This window comes from Chelonia mydas, chromosome 13 (genome assembly GCF_015237465.2).
Source record: "Chelonia mydas isolate rCheMyd1 chromosome 13, rCheMyd1.pri.v2, whole genome shotgun sequence".
Classification (NCBI taxonomy): domain Eukaryota; kingdom Metazoa; phylum Chordata; order Testudines; family Cheloniidae; genus Chelonia; species Chelonia mydas.
The window spans coordinates 17,977,209-17,998,044 of record NC_051253.2 but is presented as its reverse complement, the minus strand read 5'-3'; the positions used below and the strand labels follow the sequence as shown (position 1 = coordinate 17,998,044).

The window sequence follows — 20,836 nt, the reverse complement described above, 5'->3', positions numbered from 1 at the left end:
ACAGAAGAATCCAATGCACCACTACAGACTGGGGACCGAATGGCTAGGCAGCAGTTCTGCGGAAAAGGACCTAGGGGTGATCGTGGACGAGAAGCTGAATATGAGTCAACAGTGTGCCCTTGTTGCCAAGAAGGCCAATGGCATTTTGGGATGTATAAGTAGGGGCATAGCCAGCATGGGGACATGATCGTTCCCCTCTATTTGACACTGGTGAGGCCTCATCTGGAGTACTGTGTCCAGTTTTGGGCCCCATACTACAAGAAGGATGTGGAAAAATTGGAAAGAGTCCAGCGAAGGGCAACAAAAATGATTAGGGGTCTGGAACACATGACTTATGAGGAGAGGCTGAGGGAACTGGGATTGTTTAGTCTGCAGAAGAGAAGAATGAGGGGGGGATTTGATAGCTTCTTTCAACTACCTGAGAGGTGGTTCCAAAGAGGATGGTTCTAGACTATTCTCAGTGGTAGAAGATGACAGGACAAGGAGTAATGGTCTCAAGTTGCAGTGGGGGAGGTTTAGGTTGGATATTAGGAAAAACTTTTTCACTAGGAGGGTGGTGAAACACTGGAATGCGTTACCTAGGGAGGTGGTAGAATCTCCTTCCTTAGCAGTTTTTAAGGTCAGGCTTGACAAAGCCCTGGCTGGGATGATTTAATTGGGGATTGGTCCTGCTTTGAGCAGGGGGCTGGACTAGATGACCTCCTGAGGTCCCTTCCAACCCTGATATTCTATGATTCTATGATCTTCCACAGGGATATAATATTTTTAGGACTGTCTATTAATCACAGTTAACTCATGCCATCAACTCAAAAAAATTAATCGCTATTAATCACAGTTTTAATTGCACTGTAAAATAATAGAATACCAATTGAAATTACATATTTTGGATATTTTCCTACTTTTTCATACACATTGTATTGTGTTGTAATTGAAATCAAAGTGTATATTTTTGCTTACAAATATTTGCACTGTAAAAATCATAAAAAAAATAGTATTTTTCAGGTCACCTCATACAAGTATTGTAGTGCAATCTCTGTCATGAATGTGCAACTTTCAAATGTCAATTTTTTTTTTGTTACATGACTGCACTCAAAAACAAAACCATGTAAATCTTTAGAGGAGAGGTGGGCAAACTATGGTCCGCGGGACCATCATGCTCAGCCTCTGAGCTCCCTGTCGGGGAGGCTAGCCCCCTGCCCTGACCCTGTTGTCCCCCCTACCCCACAGCCTCAACGTGCTATGCCACCAGTGCTTTGGCCCGCCGCTCTTGCTGGGCAGCACGGGTGGCATAGCCGGCTGCAGCCGGGCAGCGGGGCTGCCAGCTCCTGCTGCTCTGAGCAGCATGGTAAGGTGGCAGAAGGGGGGGGTTGGATAAGGGGCAGAGGGTCCCGGGGGCGGTTGGATGGGGAAGAGGTTTGGTGGGGGGGGGGGCAGTCAGGGGACAGGGCAGTCACGGGACAGGGGTGTTGGATAGGGGGTGGGGTCCAGGCTGTTTGGGGAGGCACAACCTTTCCTACCCAGCCCTCCATACAGTTTCGCAACGCTGATGTGGCCCTCAGGCCAAAAAGTTTGCCCATCCCTACAAGTCCACTCAGTCCTACTTCTTGTTCAGCCAATCTCTAAGACAAACAAGTTTGTTTACATTTAAGGGAGCTAATGCTGCCCTCTTATTTACAATGTCACCAGAAAGTGAGAACAGACATTTGCATGGCATTTTTGTAGCTGGCATTGCAAAGTATTTATGTGCCAGATATGCTAAACATTCATATGCCCTTTCATGCTTTGGCCACCATTCCAGAGGACATGATTCCATGCAGATGATGCTCATTAAAAAAAACCAAACTTTAGTTAAATTTCTGACTGAACTTCTTGTGACAGAATTGTATGTCCCCTGCTCTGTTTTACCCGCATTCTGCCATATATTTGATGTTATAGCAGTCTCGGATGATGACCCAGCACACGTTGTTCATTTTAAGAACGCTTTCACTGCAGATCTGACAAAACGCAAAGAAGGTACCAATGTGAGATTTCTAAAGATAGCTACAGCACTCGACCCAAGGTTTAAGAATATGAAGTGCCTTCCAAAATCTAAGAGGGACAAGGTGTGGAGCTTGCTTTCAGAAGTCTTAAGAGCAACACTGATTCGGAAACTACAGAACCCGAACCACCAAAAAAAAGGAAAATCAACTTTCTGTTGGTGGCATCTGATTCAGATAATGAAAATGAACATGCGTCTGTCTGCACTGCTTTGGATTGTTATCGAGCAGAAGTCATCATCAGTATGGGCGCATGTCTTCTGGAATAGTGGTTGAAGCACGAAGGGACATGTGAACCTTTCGTGTATCTGGCAAGTAAATATCTTGCAATGCCAGCTACAACAGTGCCATGAGAATGCCTGTTCTCACTTGTCTGACTGATTGGCTGAACAAGAAGCGGACTTGCAGACTCTAAAATTTTACATTGTTTTATTTTTGAATGCAGGTTTTTTTGTATATAATTCTATCATGAAAGTTGAACTTACAAACGTAAAGAGATTGCATTACAGTACTTGTATTAGGTGAATTCAAAAATACTATTTTCGTTTTTTACAGTGCAAATACTTGTAATCAAAAATATAAAGTGAGAACTGTACACTTTGTATTCTGTGTTGTAATTGAAATCAATATATTTGAAAATGTAGAAAACATCCACAAATATTTAAATAAATGGTATTCCATTATTGTTTAATAGTGCGATTAATCACGATTAATTTTTTTAATCGCTTGACAGCCCTAAATATTTTAGTTCTGTTTTACTTTCTGGAGATACAGTGGAATTCACAGATGTACCAGATGATACACATGGCTAAAGTGTAAGTTTGCAAAGTCACCACCAGTGCCAGCGATGTATTTTCACCCTTCAACCCAAATTTTGAGATATGCTTCAAATGGAAATTGCCATGTAATAATGAGTGATATCTGAAACACGCTTGCCAGCTGTGAAACTTTTCTAGGTAATACTGTGTAATTTTTCCACAAAACCCTGAAGTCTTGTACTATTTCTCACCTGGAACAAAGAGTGATGTAGCAGAACCAAATCTTTGTTAAAGTCCCTCATTCTAATGCTGCGACAAAGTGAAAAGCTTTATTATTTACTGAACAAAACAGTTTGGAAAAATAAAATTTCTTTTTAATTCTGCCCAAAGAAATGAACTAAACACATCTATTTAAAAAATGTTAATGATGTGCACACCCAACTCTGTGTGAATGTATAGTTATAAATGTATGCAACTAGCTGTTGCACAAAATTAGAGAGGAAAAATCCCACTCTTTTCTTGCAGCAATGGGAACTAACAACCGTTCACAGCTGGATATGAACAGCATCTTGATCACTAACAGAAATACCTGCAATATATTTGTTTGTAAGACAAACAAGTTGGCGATACTAAAATAGTATGTTATAATTAGTGACCTTGATATCTGCTTCCTCTCCTTCCCCGACCCCACCTGAATAATGATATTTGTATTTAAAGGGCCAAATTCTATCCTAATTTACAACTTGTGCTATTCTGTTTCTCAATAGTGTTGAAAAGAACAAACCATTCTGGATCAAATTATACATTTGGTTCTAAAATAATGCAGATGTCAGAACCCATTTTTTCCACAAATCACAAAGAAAAGTCTTCATGCGCCAAAGCTTTTGCTGAGCGGTGGTAGTTATTCAGGGCTTGATCCAGCACCCATTGAAGTTGAAAGAATCCCACTGACTTCATTCCAGACATCCAGTACTGAAGTCTGCGCCAAAGGAACTAAATGTCTCATTGGATAATCCATCTAGTTTTGTATTAGTCTGTTCTTGTCACCCACCCCAGCCCACCCATATATGAAACAGAGCTTTATCTTTCCTGCATTAACAAAACTGTCTTCCCAACAGTGTAACCTCAAGGCACATACCATGCACCTGGCACAGTCAGATCTGGAGGTCTGCGGTACTAAAAGGATTTCAAACCCCAGCCTAATGAAAGAACAACAATCTGCCTGGCATAGAGCAATCTAGAAACTATTTGCATCTTGAGAAACACTCAATTTGCTCCAAAGGAAGAGTGACTACTCCTTGTGCCTTAAATATAGATCTTCATGCCCCTAAGAGATTTTAGGCAAAAGAAACAAACAAGCTGAAGAAAGAAAAAAAATTTTTCCACTTTTAAAGTTTAGTTCATACATGTCAACAAATACGCAGATCACAATGTATAATAGTGTTAAACTAGATAGCTTAATACAAAAACTAAAATTTGATATTATTAAACCCAAAGAGAATCATTTTAGGACAATTCCAGGAATCAATGTAGAATGCATCTCTTTGCCCAGTGTAACTGATCCAAGATGGGGAAAAAGAAAAAAGTATGCACAAACAATTGACAGAAATACCTATGCAATTACTGAGAGAAAAGAAAGGAACTTGCTACACCACAGGCAAAATTTGCCATTCGGTTATACTTCATGCTCCAGGCAGTGTCCCCCTTGCAGAATCATTGGGTTGCAGGTGCAAAATGGAGGCCAGAATTTGAGCCAAAAATCTTTACTTCACAATTTATTTTGACACTGGTGTTACGAACACCTAATATACAAAAAATGGAATCTTGGGGACAAGACATATTTCAGACCATGGCTGCACTTTCAAGGATATGAGATTTTAAACACACATACTAGATCCATTTATGAATGGTCCCCATTAACCAGTTAGGAGGTAGGCACACAATACCCAACCTGCAAGGCAGATAAGTGAGCAATTTTATTTAATTTCAATATGTGCTAAGTGAGAGGTGGGGGGGGATATTGAAATGATGAAGAAATCAATCATAGTTTAAGGATACCTACAGCTTTGCTTGTGGATGTATCATCTAGGAGACAATAGACAGTGGAATATTTAATCACACTGGAGAGCATACAGCAACACAAATATACGAGGACTAGTGAGGCAAATTCTGTCCTATCCCAAGCCTCATGCACCCCTGCAAAATGACTATCCTCAAATGCAGATCAGAGGCTTGTGTAACTAAATCTATGAAAAAATCCCTCTCTCAATTTATATTTTATGAGTCCTCTTATTTTAAATAGATTCCAGCACCATAATTAAAAATCCACACCTTGTTATAGAGATGAACCAACATTAATATGTTAACTTAGTTTGGGTAGGGGGGAAACAGGGTGCAAGGGAAGGGATAAAGAGGAGTTTTAGTTCAGTGCTCTAGCAAAATAAGATCCTGATCCTACCACCCTCATTCCTCTGAGTACTTCCACTTGAGTCTCTGGGCCAGAACCAACAGCAGAGAGACAGAGGCTCTCCTCCTCCCCTATTCAGGGCTGGCTGTGAGCAAAACACTCCTGAGGACTGTTCAAAATTACAGCCCAGCTTCAGCAACCCATATGGCCTATGGTAGGAGTACATAACTGCTGGATCATAGATCCACCCCATCATGCCTCCACCTACCTCAGATCCACCCCACCTCCTTCCTCTGCCCCATTCCACCCACAAACATCTTGTACAACTAATATGGGGTGGTCACCAAGTGGTGCAAAGAGGCCACAGGTCAGCAGTGAATTGGGTCCTTTAGGACTAAACACATTAGTGCCCAATCCCTAACTGCGCATCTTGTGCTTCCTGGTTTTGAAGCATTAAAGCTTTCCTAGGGGCAAGCTGCAGTTCTGCAACAACAACCACACCTCTTATACCATTCATGCCCACCCACCGGATTGTGCTGGGGAGGGTTGCCAATAATAAAGCTGAAAGATGTGGAGTATAAAAATCTTATTGGCATATTAACGTGAACTATTGATCACTTTGGCCTCGATTCTACCATTCTATGGAAAAAGCTGCGTACATACATACAGGGAGAACTCTGCCTCGGTGGCTGTGCGAAGAACCTGATGGAATCCCCTTCAGGAGGGGTTTGTACCCATACAAAGCGAGTAGGGGACTGTGGCACTCTCACTGTGATGAGCCAGAGAATTCCCAGGGAAAACTCATCCCTATCTAACAGATCTTGGGGAGTCCAGGCAGATTGCACGCCATACTCTGCTTCTCATTAACCCACCTTTAATCCATGGCAAATTGGCTCATGAGAGTGGTTAGAATGCCTACAGAGGGGGTGGGAAGCTATGGATAGTTAATGTACAAATGAACAGATATTAACTGCTGAATGGATTCCCACGTGGAAATCCCCGGTTGGCCAGAGCAGGGAGTCACTCAGACCAGCTGCTCCCCACTCTAAAACCCATATAGCCTTAACTGCCCAGAGTTTTTACAAAGGAGCACTGCAGGTGGGTTGGGGAGACGAGAGTGCGGTATAGTCACTCCTGTCTCCCTTTGGAGATTCTTGCTCCCTATTTTTAGCAAAGGAGCTTCCATCTCTTTCCATTCCTCCCCTCATCCCCCAACAGCAACAAAATTTAAACAAACTCATTACTAACAAGAGAATGTTACTAGAGACTCTTTGCATCTCCCACAGAATGTCTTTGTGGTTATAACTGAAATTTCAGTGCAGAGACATCAATATACTAATATCTCCTGCCACTTACCGTTCTGTTACTCCAATTGGTTGTTCATGTCTAAAATTAGACTAAAGCCAGGGCAGGAACTGTCTATCTGTACTACAATGGCACCATGCACACTTTTGGGAGCTGTACAAAAAATATAAGCAAATAATAGCTTCATAACTTTCAACCTGCTTTAAACAGAGTTCCCTCTATCCTTATGTTCCCTACAAGCAGGGTCTGTAGTTAGATCTTTTGTAGTACTGTTATTTATTTTTCCTCCCCTCACACATATTCCTGCTAGGCACCAAAACCAAATTCACATCAGAACCAACCCACAGAGAAGCCAGCCACTGTTCCAGACTGGTGAGGTGCAAGCTCATCAATATTTATCATTACAGAAAATCCTGTTCACTGGGGCTTAGCAAATGAAAAGTAACTTTTATCTGGACCAGATATTTGGTGGGATGTTGTTTGTTTAAGTACATAAAAGTTTTATTCGGGGTTATGAGTTGTTAAGCTGTTCAACTGACATCTAGGGCACAATTTCAGTGCCACTCACATGATTCTATTTTGTGATCTTGTAACAAGATGCATCTCCAAAGCTCCAAATGACTATGGCAGCATACACACAAATGTAGGCATCAGTGCACACAGATCAGGATCCCAACCAGGCATCCACTTGGGACCACTCAAAATGTGCATAGATTTTTCATGTGCCTATGTGAGCACTGGAAGTTAGGCATGATTCCTTACAAGAAATTGTAATAAAATCTCTAATTTACCAAACTATAATAGGAGCAAACACCTTCCTGCTTATTCAAAAGTGAATGCAATAATTTTTTTCTCAATTGTTGTTCAGACTTACATAACTTTAATATCAGTCTTTGCAGAAAAGTTTTGAAACTAACAACAATACAAGTCTGAAGCTAATTTCAAGGGATAACATTTTATTTAAGCAACTCAGATTGTAAAATAAATCACCTCAAATTAGATCTTCTCCCCCCATACAAAGACTGACTATTAGTTGACAGTTATCTTCAATGCTCTCTTATCAAACCTGCCTCATCTCTGCAGGTTTCTCTATACACTATATTTTCTGCACACTAGGAGACCAAAGAACACCAAACACTGGAAACTGCTACACTTTAAAAACAAGAACTATTTCAAATCTATTAAGTAGTGCTGGCAGGAGGACAAATCCTTTTCACAACAACTTTCACGGTTTCAAAATTCATTTTCATTCCATGCTGAAACAAACCGAAAACCTTTAGAAGGTTTTTGGGAAACTAAAGTGTCAAAATGTCTGTTTTCAGATCAAACAGGTCAGTCTCCTCCCCACCCCCCCCAAAAAGTCCACACGGGACCTGATAAACTGTCCTGACAAAACCTTCATTGAAATGGATATCTTTGCAAAATGTTTTGGTGTTGATGAAACTGAATATTTCTATGAACGTATTTCAAAAAGTTCCTATCTCTACAATTAAAGATACTGCAGATGAGAATGTAGAAGTCATTAAAAGTCACAGGGAGCACTTTTCATAACCATGGGTTTCCCCAGCACACTTGAGCAAAATTCTCTTCCCCCTTGGTTCTGTAAGTAACTTAATGCCCTGTTAAATGAGCATGCCATTCTGTATTGCCCATTCTCTTCTGTACCAGGAACATAAGCTGATGAGGTGATGGTGGCGACTTCTCTGCTCTTTGTATACTAGCTCTGGCATTGCTTTTTGTGTGCAAGCAACGGCTTCCTGAGGAGTTGGGGGAAGCAAAGTTGAGAAATGAGAAAACAAAAATAGCTCTTGTTCTTGCACCATTGAGGTTACACATGCCAACCATAAGGTGCAAATAGTAGCTAGGCAGTGATCAGAGAACAGTATGCAACCCTCTAGAGCCAGATTTTACCCACTAGATGTAGATGGGAAGTACCTGAGAACCCTAGTGCTAGGTAAAGGGAGTGTGTGAATTATTTCAAGAAATTTTGACAAAAGGAGAATATACATTAAAAGAATTCCACAACATTCTATGAAAATATATTCTATATTATAAAAGTAAGGTTCGTTGTACAAGCCATCTTTTACCTATCTACTGTGACAGGCAAATAATTACTACTAGATAAAGGGAAAGGCCAGTTAGAAGTTTGGGGGGGGGTAGGGGTTCTTATATAGTGTAGACTAGGATTATTTAGCCTGAATAAGGGCAGAGTCAGAGGAAACTTTGAGGTATACAAAATAATGAATATAATGAAATCTTATTAGATGCATTTTTATCCCACAACATGAAATAAAGGGTAATGGCTGGATTCTGTTATGGACAAGAATGAGATTTGCAGTAGTGGCCATTATGCAAGCTAAGACTGCTAAAAAGGCAAGTGAATCTCATGCTCCAGTGTGTCGCATCACCACCTTTGAAGATCTGAAAGGAATATTTTCTCCTTCATGTTAAAAGCCTTTGCAGTTGTCTTGTGTTGTTTTTTCCTCCTATCTCTGAAGCATCCAGCATCATCAACTGAGCCATAGCATCTTTAACTTGGGCTCTGGCAGGTAGCCACTTTAGCCTGGACATTTAGAGTCACAAACTGGCCTGAGTGCCCATGACAGCAAATTTCAACAAAAGGAGACACCACTCTTCCAAGCGTCAGTAGGGCTCAGCTTTGCTTCCATGTGACAAGGGACCAAACTGAAGCCAAGGACGAGGTTACATACCAAGAGTAAATGCTAACTGAGGAGATCAGAAATTGGCAGCTTGAGGACATAAAATAGCTAGATTCAGGATTAAGGAATTGTAGTTTAGGCTTGTCTGAATTACTGTGCAAATGGCCAGGGAGTTATGAACAACAGGAAACTATTGTCATTTGTAATGGCCTTTGAATTCCTAGTTGTATTAAATTCTAGGGTATTTTAAAATGTTTGGGGGAAAACATTCAGTATAAGCGGCACTAAAATGCCTGGTGATAGTGAGTAAGAAAGAAAAAACATTGGTTCTTTCTTCAGTGGCTTGTGTCCCTGTTCATGGAGCCTAATACTTAGCACCAGACACTAAAAAGAGCAAACCTGGAGAAGATGAGCCACAGAACTGGCATTGCACTCTGTCCATGGTTTCATGCCTATACACAATGCTTAAGAAAACTACTTCACAAAAATGTATTCTTCCAGCAGTCATCTCACAGTGTGGTTTAACAGCTAGAGCACAGAACTGGGAATCAAAGTTTTCAATACAGCCCACATTACTCCACCTGAGTACCTAATCCAGCTCAACACCCGGGGTTTGCTGTGTGACCTTGGGTGAGTCCCTTCACTGCATCTCAGTTTCCCCATGTGAGAAACCTCCCTCCCTTTCTGTTAAGCACACTGGAGGAGGAGAACGGCGAATAATTACTTACAACAGGCACCGATACTTCACAATCAGAGGACAGCGTCCTTTTGACGGACCCTCTTGCAGCCTAAGGAACTGCACTGGTTTGGGTCCTGACTGGGCACTGGGCTCTGCTGCTCCCCCGTTTTTGCAGGTCACGCCGGCAGAAGCAGCTAAGCGCTGGACACAGGAATCAGCCGCCCTGACTTTTCTGCCTCCAGTGCACGCAGAAGGCAAATGCAGCCGTTTAAGAGCCGGGTCCCCAGACGCGGAAAGACCCGTCAACTTCTTCACCCCGCTCCCACCCTTGCAGCGCCAATGCCGCAGGCGAAGAGGTTACTTACTGCACCGGGGGAGGAGAGACGGCCAGCGATGGCCCCGAGCGGCTCAGGGACACAACAGCAGCAAGGGCAGCGAACAGCGACCTCCAGCTTCCCCCACACCTTGGGGGCAGGCAGCCTCCTCACCTCCCCGAGCAGGGGCTTGGGGGTGGTCCGCGCCGCTGCCTGCCTGCAGGACCACACAGCTGCCGCGCTCGCCTCCTTCCCTCCCTGCGAGGGGCTCCCACGCGCCTCGCTCGGCCGCTGCCGCCGCCGGCCAATGCGGGACTCAGTGAGGAGCCGGCTTTACCCATTTGTTGCAAGGCGCCTCCTCCAAGCGCTGCCCTGGCGGCGCCTCCCCGCCCGGGGTGCTGAGGCCACATCCCCGCCCCCGGCCCCCCAGCCTAGCGCCCGGCCGGCCTGCAGCAGCGGGGAGAGGGCATGGGCGGGGCTGTAGAATTAGGACCCCCCGTTTCCCCCCATTGTCGCCGGCTTTTCCTCCCCTATTCATTATCCCAGACCTCTCTTCCCTCAGCTGCTCCGCTTCCACTCCCATCCCCCCATTACGCCCGAGTTCCACTCTGCCCCCCCCATTACACCCTGTTTTCCTACCCTACTTGGTGTCTACTTCCCCCTCCCATCTATCACCCTTCTCCCCCCCACCTTCCTCTGATCCCCAGGGATGCTGTGGGGTAGGAACTTTTCTGAACATGCACATACATGAGGGACAGGGGACTGAAGAAGAAGCCTAGCAGGTAGAAGGGCAATTAAAAGTACAAGGAAGCCTGTGCTAATATGCACCTAGTAACTGCAATCAGCTGAAGGAATGGCCAGTGAAATCATAGTCCTCACTAGTGTCAGCTGGCCTAATTGCACTACCTCCTATGATCACTTGTTATGCTAGTCTAGTGTTTAGCTTTGTGTAGGGCAGGGAGGGGGAAAGGGACTAAACAAGAATTGTATCTTGTGCCTCACCCCCTCTACTCCAGAGAGAACAAGAACCAGGCCCTGAACTAATTAAATTCCCTACCCCCGAAAAACCATGGGGCCCCATATCATGTGTCAAAGACCAACACCTGGTATTAGAGTGAGCAGAGATTTACCCTAGGTTTGAATAAGCACACAGCAAAAGTTTATCCAAACATAACTAGACTTCTTTGGTGCTGGAAATTTCATATGGAGAGGATGCTCCCAAAATCTCAGGGTTCTGCAGTACTGGTAAAATTGCTTCAAGAGTACCTTTCACACAGCATTAAGGGTTTCTGCATTTTTTAACCTCAAAAGTTTTGAGCAAAGGTCCAGTCAGTCTATATTTACTACCTTCCCTAATTGCAAATTAATTCTTTCGGAGAGATGCTAAATCATGAAAGTGAGTCCAGAGAAAGTGTTACTTTTTAGAAGGCAAATCCTCCATTTAAAAAAAAGCTGTCTGCATAATTTATGTAGAGTCCCTCATTTTGGGTTTTTGTCTTGATCAGTGCAGTGGCAGGTTCAGATATCAAGTGTGTATGTAAGCCCTCTCCCTTGTTAGTTCCTCTTTGGCTTCTCATTTGTTTTATGCATGCTCCTTACAGAAATTAACTGTATGAGGACTGGGAGAAGAAGAAAACATACACAAAGAAAAATTTTGTCTTTAAGTAAGTTTTACTTTAAGGGGCCTGCCCCAGTTTGGGGGGCTTTACTTCTTTTGATTTTTTTCATGCCATTCCCTACATTCCATCTGCTTCTCCACACAGAACCCATGGGATCTGGGCAGTGAATTTTGCCCTTTACACAGTACTAGGTTCAGTTATTTACAAAAGAACGGTCAAGAGAATTATGCAAATTCTTTGCAGCTTTAAACAATTTAAAGATAATAAAACAGGCTTGTAGCTCACGAAAGCTCATGCTCAAATAAATTGGTTAGTCTCTAAGGTGCCACAAGTACTCCTTTTCTTTTTGCAAATACAGACTAACACGGCTGTTACTCTAAAACAGGCTTGTATTTCCTTGTGATGCCTGTTGTGGAATTAAGCAAAACAAATAAATATATATTATAAATGTTACACAACTACCAAAAGATATTGAGTCCTGGGTGCAATGTTTAAAAACAAAGGGCCAGATTCTGATCTCACTTATAGCAGTGGAAATCCAGAGCAACTTAATTGACTTTGACTCTGGTTTTAAATTTTACAACCAGAACAAGTGAGATCCAAATCGGGTACAAAAATGTCCCCCCTTCTTTTTTTTTAAAATGCTTTTTTGGATTCCTGTACTAGTGACACCAGTCTACATCTTAAAGCTGGTTCACTCTCACTGACACCCACATTATCCCAGCTCTTGCCTGCACTCTGTCTAGAAGACCAACAGGTTTCAGTCCTGTTTAGCAGAAAAAGTATCATGACTGAAACTAAGCCAAATGGTTTACTCAATCCTCACTCTACTGCAGAAATGTTTATAGTAATAGGCATAATATTTTATTACTAGTTGGCAGGGACTTTCTCAAAGTGGCATGTACCTGTTACCTACTGAGGGCTGAAACATTGCTATAAAACAGTGGTTTTCAACCTCTTTTCATTTGCAGACTCCTGAAAAACTTGAATGGAGGTGTGGATCCCTTTGGAGATCTTAGTCTGCAGACTCCCAGGGTTCCACAGACCACAGATTGAAAACCACTGCTATAGAAGGTCACTTGATTACCTGTTCTGTTCATTTTTTCTGAAGCATCTGGCATTGGCCACTGTGAGAATACAGAATACTGGGCAAGATAGATCTTTGGTCTGATCCAGTATGGCCATTCTTATGTTCTTAAGGTCTCAGCAGATGTTAGATTTAGAAGTTTACTAATACCTTTGTGATTTTGAGAGACACTAAATAGATTGCGTTTATTTGGTGAGACTCCGAATGACGAAATTCTGTCCTCAGATATGCATGGCAAATTCCTGTTGATTTTTTGGCAGTTGAGAACAGAAGCTGGCTTTGTATTATGTTAGTAAAATTACAAAATATCAATGTCTTCCATGCAGTTTGCAAGCCTACTCCCAATTGTTCATTATTCCCATATACCTCTCTTACCTAACCTCTTCTTATCTTGTGAGACATGGGGCTGGTCTACACTACCGCTTAAGTTGATGTAACTTATGTTGCTCAGGGGTATGAAAGAGACACCCCCCTGAGAAATGCAAGTTACATCAACTTAAGCACTATCCACACTGGCACTATGTCGATGGGAGATGCTCTGCCACTGGCATAGTGCGTCTTCACCAGATGCGCTACAGTGGTGCAGCCGATGTAGTGCCATAGTCTGTCTTACCACTCTAAAGCTTTTACTATTACTACTATGTCAGAGCCCCATTGGGCTAAGTGCTGATACGCACACGGTAAGAAATACTCACCATCCTGAACTGTTTGCATTCTAAATAGACAAGACAGACAAAGGAGGGAAGAAAAGGATACAACATACAAGCAGAAGACTGGGCACTGAGATACAGACAGTATGAGATATGACTTGCCGAAAGTCATACACAGGAAGTCTGTAGTAGATATGTAGAGTCCCAGTCCACTGTTTTACCCACAAATCTACTGTTCCATTAAGCTTTTTGCTTAATGTCTTAAACTTTTTCTCTAAAAAGCCATACACCAAGCAAGTAAAATGCTTGTTGCAAAGTTAGTTTCTTAGCTTGTTTTCGGTGTACGTTCTTTCCCCATGATCATTTACTTAGGTTTCTACAGCTCTTTAGTTTTAAGGATTGAAAACATGTGGCATAAAGAAATATGAACTTTCTCCCTGCATAATTCATCAGTATCACATATTGTATTAATGCAGTCCAGGCATGGAGAACCCACAACATCACCATGCCAGGCAGAGTAAAACTAGAGCTCTTTGATGCAGTGGCCAATCTCTTCTGTTAGACTGCTGTGACCTTGGGTAAGTTACTTAACCTGTCTGTGCATCAGTTTCCTATCTGTGAAACTGGAAATAGAAGTATTTGAATGAAAAAGTGCATATAAGTGCAAAGTATTATTAATAATCTTCTTAATGTATTTAGACATATGCACTAGTAAATAATCTCTTCATATATCACTAATCATTGTTAATCATAATTGATATTAATTATCTCCTGATTCATTGTGGGCAGCAAACACTTGACAAGCAATATTATTTAAAAGCTCTGATTAAGCCATCATACAGAGAGTTAAAAGGGATGTTAAACATGATCCTCGTTCTTAACAAACATCTCAAAATCTTCAAAGACACATCTAAGATCCTATCTGAAAGTCTCTTAGAGTGAAGAATGAGCTGATTTCACTAATTGGTCAAGCAATGCATTATCAGTAAGCACAGAGGTAAAGCTGTAAGCAATTACAGTTCATGAGACCAAAGACTGTGCAGCAAGAATAAACAGTCCTCCCCGGTATTCAGAGTAAAGAGCAATGTATCGATGAAAAGCTTTATATTTTGTTCATTCAAAAGAGTTCTGTGCCTAATTAATAGCATCTTATAGAGAACAGAGTCTGAAATCTCCAAAGAAAACTATTCAAGCAAGTGTTATTTTGGTGTTGTTTCCATGCGCGGCAGATGTTCTGCAGGACCCAGTCATCAGGAAAAGAACACCTCTTGCCATTCACGCACACATTCACACACAAAATCTAAGCATTTGGAATTTTGTTTTTAGCGGGCATTTGAAAGTCAGTAGCAGCAACAGGGATTCGTGTGTGTGTTTTATGTAGTCATTGTACAAGTTCCCCCATCTCAAGTTCATACACAGTTCACGGAAATGCAAAGAAAGATACTGATGACTTCTCTGTAAATTTGAAGAGAATTATTAATATGCATCAGCTATATCAATCAAATGTTTTTCTAAAGTCTTCACATATGATTGTACCTGCCAACTGCCTTGACCAATAAACATATACTATCAAGTTACAGAAACTGGGTATTAGCAGTGAACCCAAACCAAAAACCCAGATCCAAATGCCCCACCAAATTTGGGGGCATTTTGGAATCTAAACTTGGATTCAGTTCTGAATTTTACAGCTGGCTTTTTTTAGGTTGAGCCAACCTAAAACACCAGATCTGAACATTTCCAGACTTTTTTGTGAGGGAAGAAGATGTATGACTATTGCAGCTCAGGCTTTTCTGTATAAAATAGAGAGAGAAGAACAAATGCAAAACCTAGTAAACTGATCATCAGAAAAACACCCCAATTCTAAGAGAACTATGCTTCTGTTGTGACGATAAGGCAGATTTATGGAAGCCTAATGCCTTTTGTAAACTGTGGGAAACAAAGTTTCCTTTCACACTAGTAATGGCTGTTAAAGAATGTGAAGGTGTTTGGTGTGTTGCAAGACCCTAGATTTAGCTAGTGTAGTAAGTTTACTTAAGGAAGCAAATTCATTCTCAGAGAAAGCAGAATGGAAACAACATGGGATGCCATTTGGGTCCTGCCATTTGGGTCCCTTGAGAAGGCAAAAATGCTTGATGGACAGTGCTAACTGCTGAAAGTGCCAGTAGATAAGTGAACTGTTGTGTTCCCCCCATAGGGCCACATCACTTTCTGGCAACTGGTAACTGTATGCGAGCTGAAAAAAACAACAACATGTTACAAGTACATGAGGAAGCAGCTGTCTACAGACCTTGGAGGATAAGACAGTTGCCAACTTGACTTCAAGATAAGTCTTTCCTTGTAAGGACAGCTATAGGACACTTTCTGCCCTCACATATCCTTTGATGATTGTGATTGTCAGCAACTGCAGCCTCATGTTTCCCATCTAGTTCTTGGGAACATGTATGGGGAAAGGCATTGTAACTTCAGTGCTAACTGGGAAGTGTTCAGTAATAACAATCCGTAACTCCTACAGCACTTTTCAGTTTCAAAGGGCTTTGCAAACATTGATTAATTAATCTATTCTGTGTTCAAGTCCATGCAAGCATGCAATCCTTTCACTAAACAGTTGGGCTCTTTTGTGGCTTTTAAAGTCTGAGCTATGCTGTGGGTTGGGAATGTGTGGAGAGGTGCAACACTGAAGCAGCAGCTGCTGGAAGCATTTTGCCTGGGAAATTGCAGAGAATAGACTTAGGAGTGGCTCTTAAATCTTTTTGGAGGTGCCAGAGGTGAATATCAGCCTGATTATCTACCTCAATAAGCCCAACTCTCTTTGAGGTGTATTGCCTATCTGGCCAAAATTATTGCTCCCCTACAGCTTGCAAACAAGAGCACAAGCACCAGGCTTCTTCTTGCTGCCCCCTGCACATACACTACTCCTCTTCCCCTCCCCACTTTTGCACCTGTGCAGAAGCAGACAGGATCTGTCCACTTCTGTCCATCTTAAACTTGAAGCTTCTTTTGTCAGTTTTCAAACAGAAGCCAGCATAAGTCACACGTAACTGTGATCTTCATGGTGTAGGAGTTCCCTTTTCCTGCCCAGGGCATCCACATATGTATGTAAGTAGCCATTTGGATTGTCAGCCTTGATATCAATATATATATATATATATATATTTCATCTTGTAAGAGATAGAGGTTTAGAATCGATTGCTTTCATGTCCTTACCTTTAGTGTTGCTCTGATATCAATTTAGTACTCCTATACCCTCTGCTGAAGGACTCTACCCTGCCTTTGCAGAGGAATGGCCTGAATGATCTCACAAGACTTTCTCAGATATGTTAGGAGTCTACTCATGACACCACAATTACCAAAACCCAAAATAACTACATCAACTGCAACCAATCCCTGCCGATGTCACTGTCTGAGACTGACTGAGCAGGTGGGTAGGCAGGCTGCCTGCAGCTACTAAGTTGGTACCTGTCACCATAAGAGACAGGTACCAACGTGAATGTGGATGGGGGTTAGATTTGGCCCAGCCTTGCTGGGATGCAGCTACTGAGGGTTCTTTTTCTGGGTCTTAGTGGCCAATCTTTTTCTGTCTTCACACTGGAAGAGGAGGGAAAAGATCACAATGATTAGTAAGGATGAGGCGCATAAGGAGTCATTTTTTGGGCGAGGGAAGAAAGAGGTGAGGAAAGCAAACCTTACACAGTTTTAAAATGTGGCAAGTTGCTGGGAAAAGAATCTTCTCCAGACACACTTTGTAAGCCAGGGTTCCTTGAGCTCTCCAGGGGCCTGAACGTTTTCTGAAGTGATGTACAGCTTTAGTCTGCAGGACAGGGTTCATATTATTTACTGGGAAACTGCTGGCTGCCTGCCAAGCAGAAAAATACTCCCTTGCTGGCATTTCAGCCAAGGAAAAGAGGAAGCAAAACAAATACTTCAATATTACTGTATTACAGTGTTTAGATTCCACCTTTCAGATGGCAATATGGAATTTATTACCGCATAAATGAACCCCTAAAGACCGAAAAAACACTCAGCACTGTCTCCTTCATTCTAATGATGTTCTGTAATTTCACCAGAGTCACAAAGTTATGATAGTACCAATAGATCATATCCCTGTGCACATACACAATGTGCATGCAGGAGTGACATGCTTCAATTGTGGTTTTTATGAGAAAGGTCAAATAACACCTTGAAATTTGCCACAAAATCTTAAGATCTCATGATTGATGACTTCCTTTTGCACAAGGTGACTGAAATAGTCTTGTCAAACCATATCACAAGATTTACTGCGGTCTCATGCAGTAATTGTGAAATTACTCTAATTCACCTGCTATATATACATATGTGTATATGTACAGCATTTATTGGATATGCACGGAGTATATCTGTATGTTACAAATTCATGTATCTTGCCCACTATTTGGCTATTTCCACAGTGGCACCAATCACTGCAGTATTCAATATGCAGACTTCAGTGGGATTTTTGTGCTCAAAGGGCATGCAGGATTGGGTCTTAGATAGGGAAACTTTCTCATTTTACCTATAAGTCTTCTGCCACAACTCTGATGCCATTACAGTTACACCTGATATATTCACCAATAGAATGCAATCTGCAAATTAAACTAAAGTAAACGACATATTCCTCATCTTTTATTATTATTTATTGTATTACTAGACACTCTAGTTATAAACCAGGACCTCATTGTGCCAGGGGCTATACAAACACAGGAACAAAGAGACAATCCCTGCCCCAAAGAGCTTACAGTCTAAGACAAGAGGTTAGAGACAGACAGATGGGGGAGCCCAAGGAAACAATGAGACAATACTGACCAGCATGATAGACAGTGGTCTCAGCACAGTAGCAGCCTAATGGTTGTCAAGTATTTTTGTAGGCATCACTGAAAAGGAGTGTTTTAAGGAGGGACTGGAAGTTTTTTGAATCTTTAAGGGGAGCACCATCCAACTGTCAGGGGAAGCATGGGAGAAAGCATGAAGGTGCTTGTTTGAGTATTTAAGAAGTGGGCAACAGAGGCTGGTATTATAGGCTAATCGGAGGCAGGAGTCGACAACTTGTCAGAGAATGAGAGATGATAGGCAGGGTGGGGATTGACTGTGAAGGACCTTGGAAGTAAATATAAACAGCTTATGTTTGATGTGATAGAGAAGGGTTAGCCTGTGGATTGATGCAAAGAGGGATGACGTGGTCAAAGCGATGGACTATGAACATTATCTTTGTAGCAGCATTCTGAAAGAATATAAGTGGGGCAAGATTGCATTTGTCAAGGCCAGAGAGAAGGATGCTGCAGTAACTGAGGTGCAAGATGATGAGAGCTTGGACAAGAGTTCTAGCTGTGTGTCTGGATAAGAAAGGTCATATGTTAGAGAAGTTATGCAGAAAGAATTTGCAAGATTTAGATATAGCCTGGATCTGAGGACCTGGAGGGATGCCACAGTCAAGGATGACACTCAGATTACAGGCCAGAGTGACTGACAGAATGGTGGTAGTGTCCACAGAAATCGAGAATGGAGGTAGCAGGAAGGGCTTGGGGTGTGTGAGAGATTAGGAAATCTGTTTTAGCCATGTTGGGCTTGAGCTGATGGCTAGACATTCAGAAGGACATGACAGAGACAGACCAAATTTTAGATAGAAGGTTTAGGTTTGGATAGAACCTGGAGTCATCAGCATAAAGAGGGCAATTTGTGTTTAATGCCAAACTCCCTGCCCACCATCAGTAAGCTCCTATTTTTAGCTGCCCTAACTCAAACTGAGTTTAAACATTTAAATAAGAATAAATAAGATTATGCCTCCTGTGTTACCAAGGTATATCCTGCTTATATACTTCAGGTGCATTTGTTAGCAGTGAGCCTAAACCAAAACCCTAAATCCAGACACCCCCTGAGATTTAAGGGGCTTGAAATGCAAACTAGGATCACATCTGTGTTTAGCTGCTGGCCCCTAGCAATCCAAAAACCCAAGTAAAAAAATCACCCATCCACAACATGTGTGGGCTTAAAATCAGGATCCATACCTGAACTGTGTATCTTAGGCACATCTCTACTGTATATAGGGATCCAAACTTTGAATCTCCTAGGCTGGGGGGTATTTAAATTGTTTTTTGTTTGGTAGGGGCCAGAAGTTAAAAACAGATGGATACTCTGGTATGGATTTTAAGGCCTTTAGATAGATAGATATAGATAGATAGATAGATAGATAGTATAAATGCAAATATTGTTAACGGTTCTTATGTTAATGAATATGTCTCCATATAAACATGTCTTTTAAAAGTATGGGCAAGTGTTGGGTTTATGTCAAGCCAGCTTTGGATATAAGTCAGATTCCCAAGTGTAAAACAAATATCTGGCACAAATGAGACACCATAATAACATGCCCTCTTTTGTGTACGTTCTTCTTTAGGCAGAATGTAAGTGTACAATCCCATGCTGGGCTCTTCTTGCTGCATGGCATGTTGATGTGCAGAATCAGAAAATGATCAAAGATTTTAATAGCTTTCTTCTCGTTTAAAGAGATGATAATAAAAGAATTCTGCTCCCACTGCAGTGACATCACATGCTATAGGCCTGAACCATATGAATTTTAAAGCATTGTTTTAATGTTGTATTGGCAGGGAGACAAGTCTACAAATGTGGGGGGAAGGGGAGAAGAGGCTTAGCAGTGCTGCTTCTAGAAAGAAGGAGCTGCAAATGAGAAACCACCCGGAGGTTTCCATTATATGGTTGTTATGAAAGAAACTGCATTGTGGGCTAAATGCCTCGGACATTGTTCAGTTTTAACTCATTCCTCACCCAAGCAAAATCCCACTGAAATAGGTGGAAGTTTCCCAGAGCAAAATCTGGGTTTGAAGCAGGTAAATGTCACTTTGTCTAGCACATCCTGCAAACTTACAAATTTCTGCTGTATTTCCCAGTTCAGCTACTTCCTCAATCATTATTTACTACATGGGATCCTTTTTAAAATATTATAGTCATAAACATACTGCATAGTCTATTTAATAGTATTCTGCCATCCTCCAAAAGTTACACAGCGAGAGTTAGTTCCGCACATTCTCCGCACTAACACAGCACCCATAGGGAGCATAGCTTGGCTAAAATTTTGCTTTTTACCTTTAAAAATAACTCTTATGTTCTTCCTATGTAGCCAACACAACCTGGCAGAACCTAAAGCAGTTAATGATTTGTAATAATGCATATTTATCTCCTTAGTGCTATAGCAGCATGTAGGGCTTTACAGACAAACAGAAAATTACAGTCCTTACCAGATGGAAATTACAATACAAGGGGTCATCATTCAGTGTGCTGAGCGTCCTTTCAGACA

The 20,836-nt window shown here is 41.8% G+C and overlaps 1 protein-coding gene across 7 annotated transcripts in view; it reads right to left on the bottom strand.

Annotated features, from left to right (window-relative positions):
* Positions 1-10,945, bottom strand: part of SULF2 (sulfatase 2) — a 235,256-nt gene extending 224,311 nt beyond the window's left edge. For 4 of the 7 annotated variants that reach the window (XM_043526699.1, XM_037916013.2, XM_037916015.2 and 1 more), the window contains exon 1: positions 10,211-10,494. The gene's annotated coding sequence lies outside the window, so the exon portion shown is untranslated. Of the gene's footprint in view, positions 1-9,890; positions 10,188-10,210; positions 10,495-10,906 lie in introns of those variants that run through there. The other 3 variants (XM_043526701.1, XM_043526700.1, XM_037916014.2) reach the window with 3 other exon arrangements.
* Between the last annotated feature and the right edge of the window lie 9,891 nt (positions 10,946-20,836).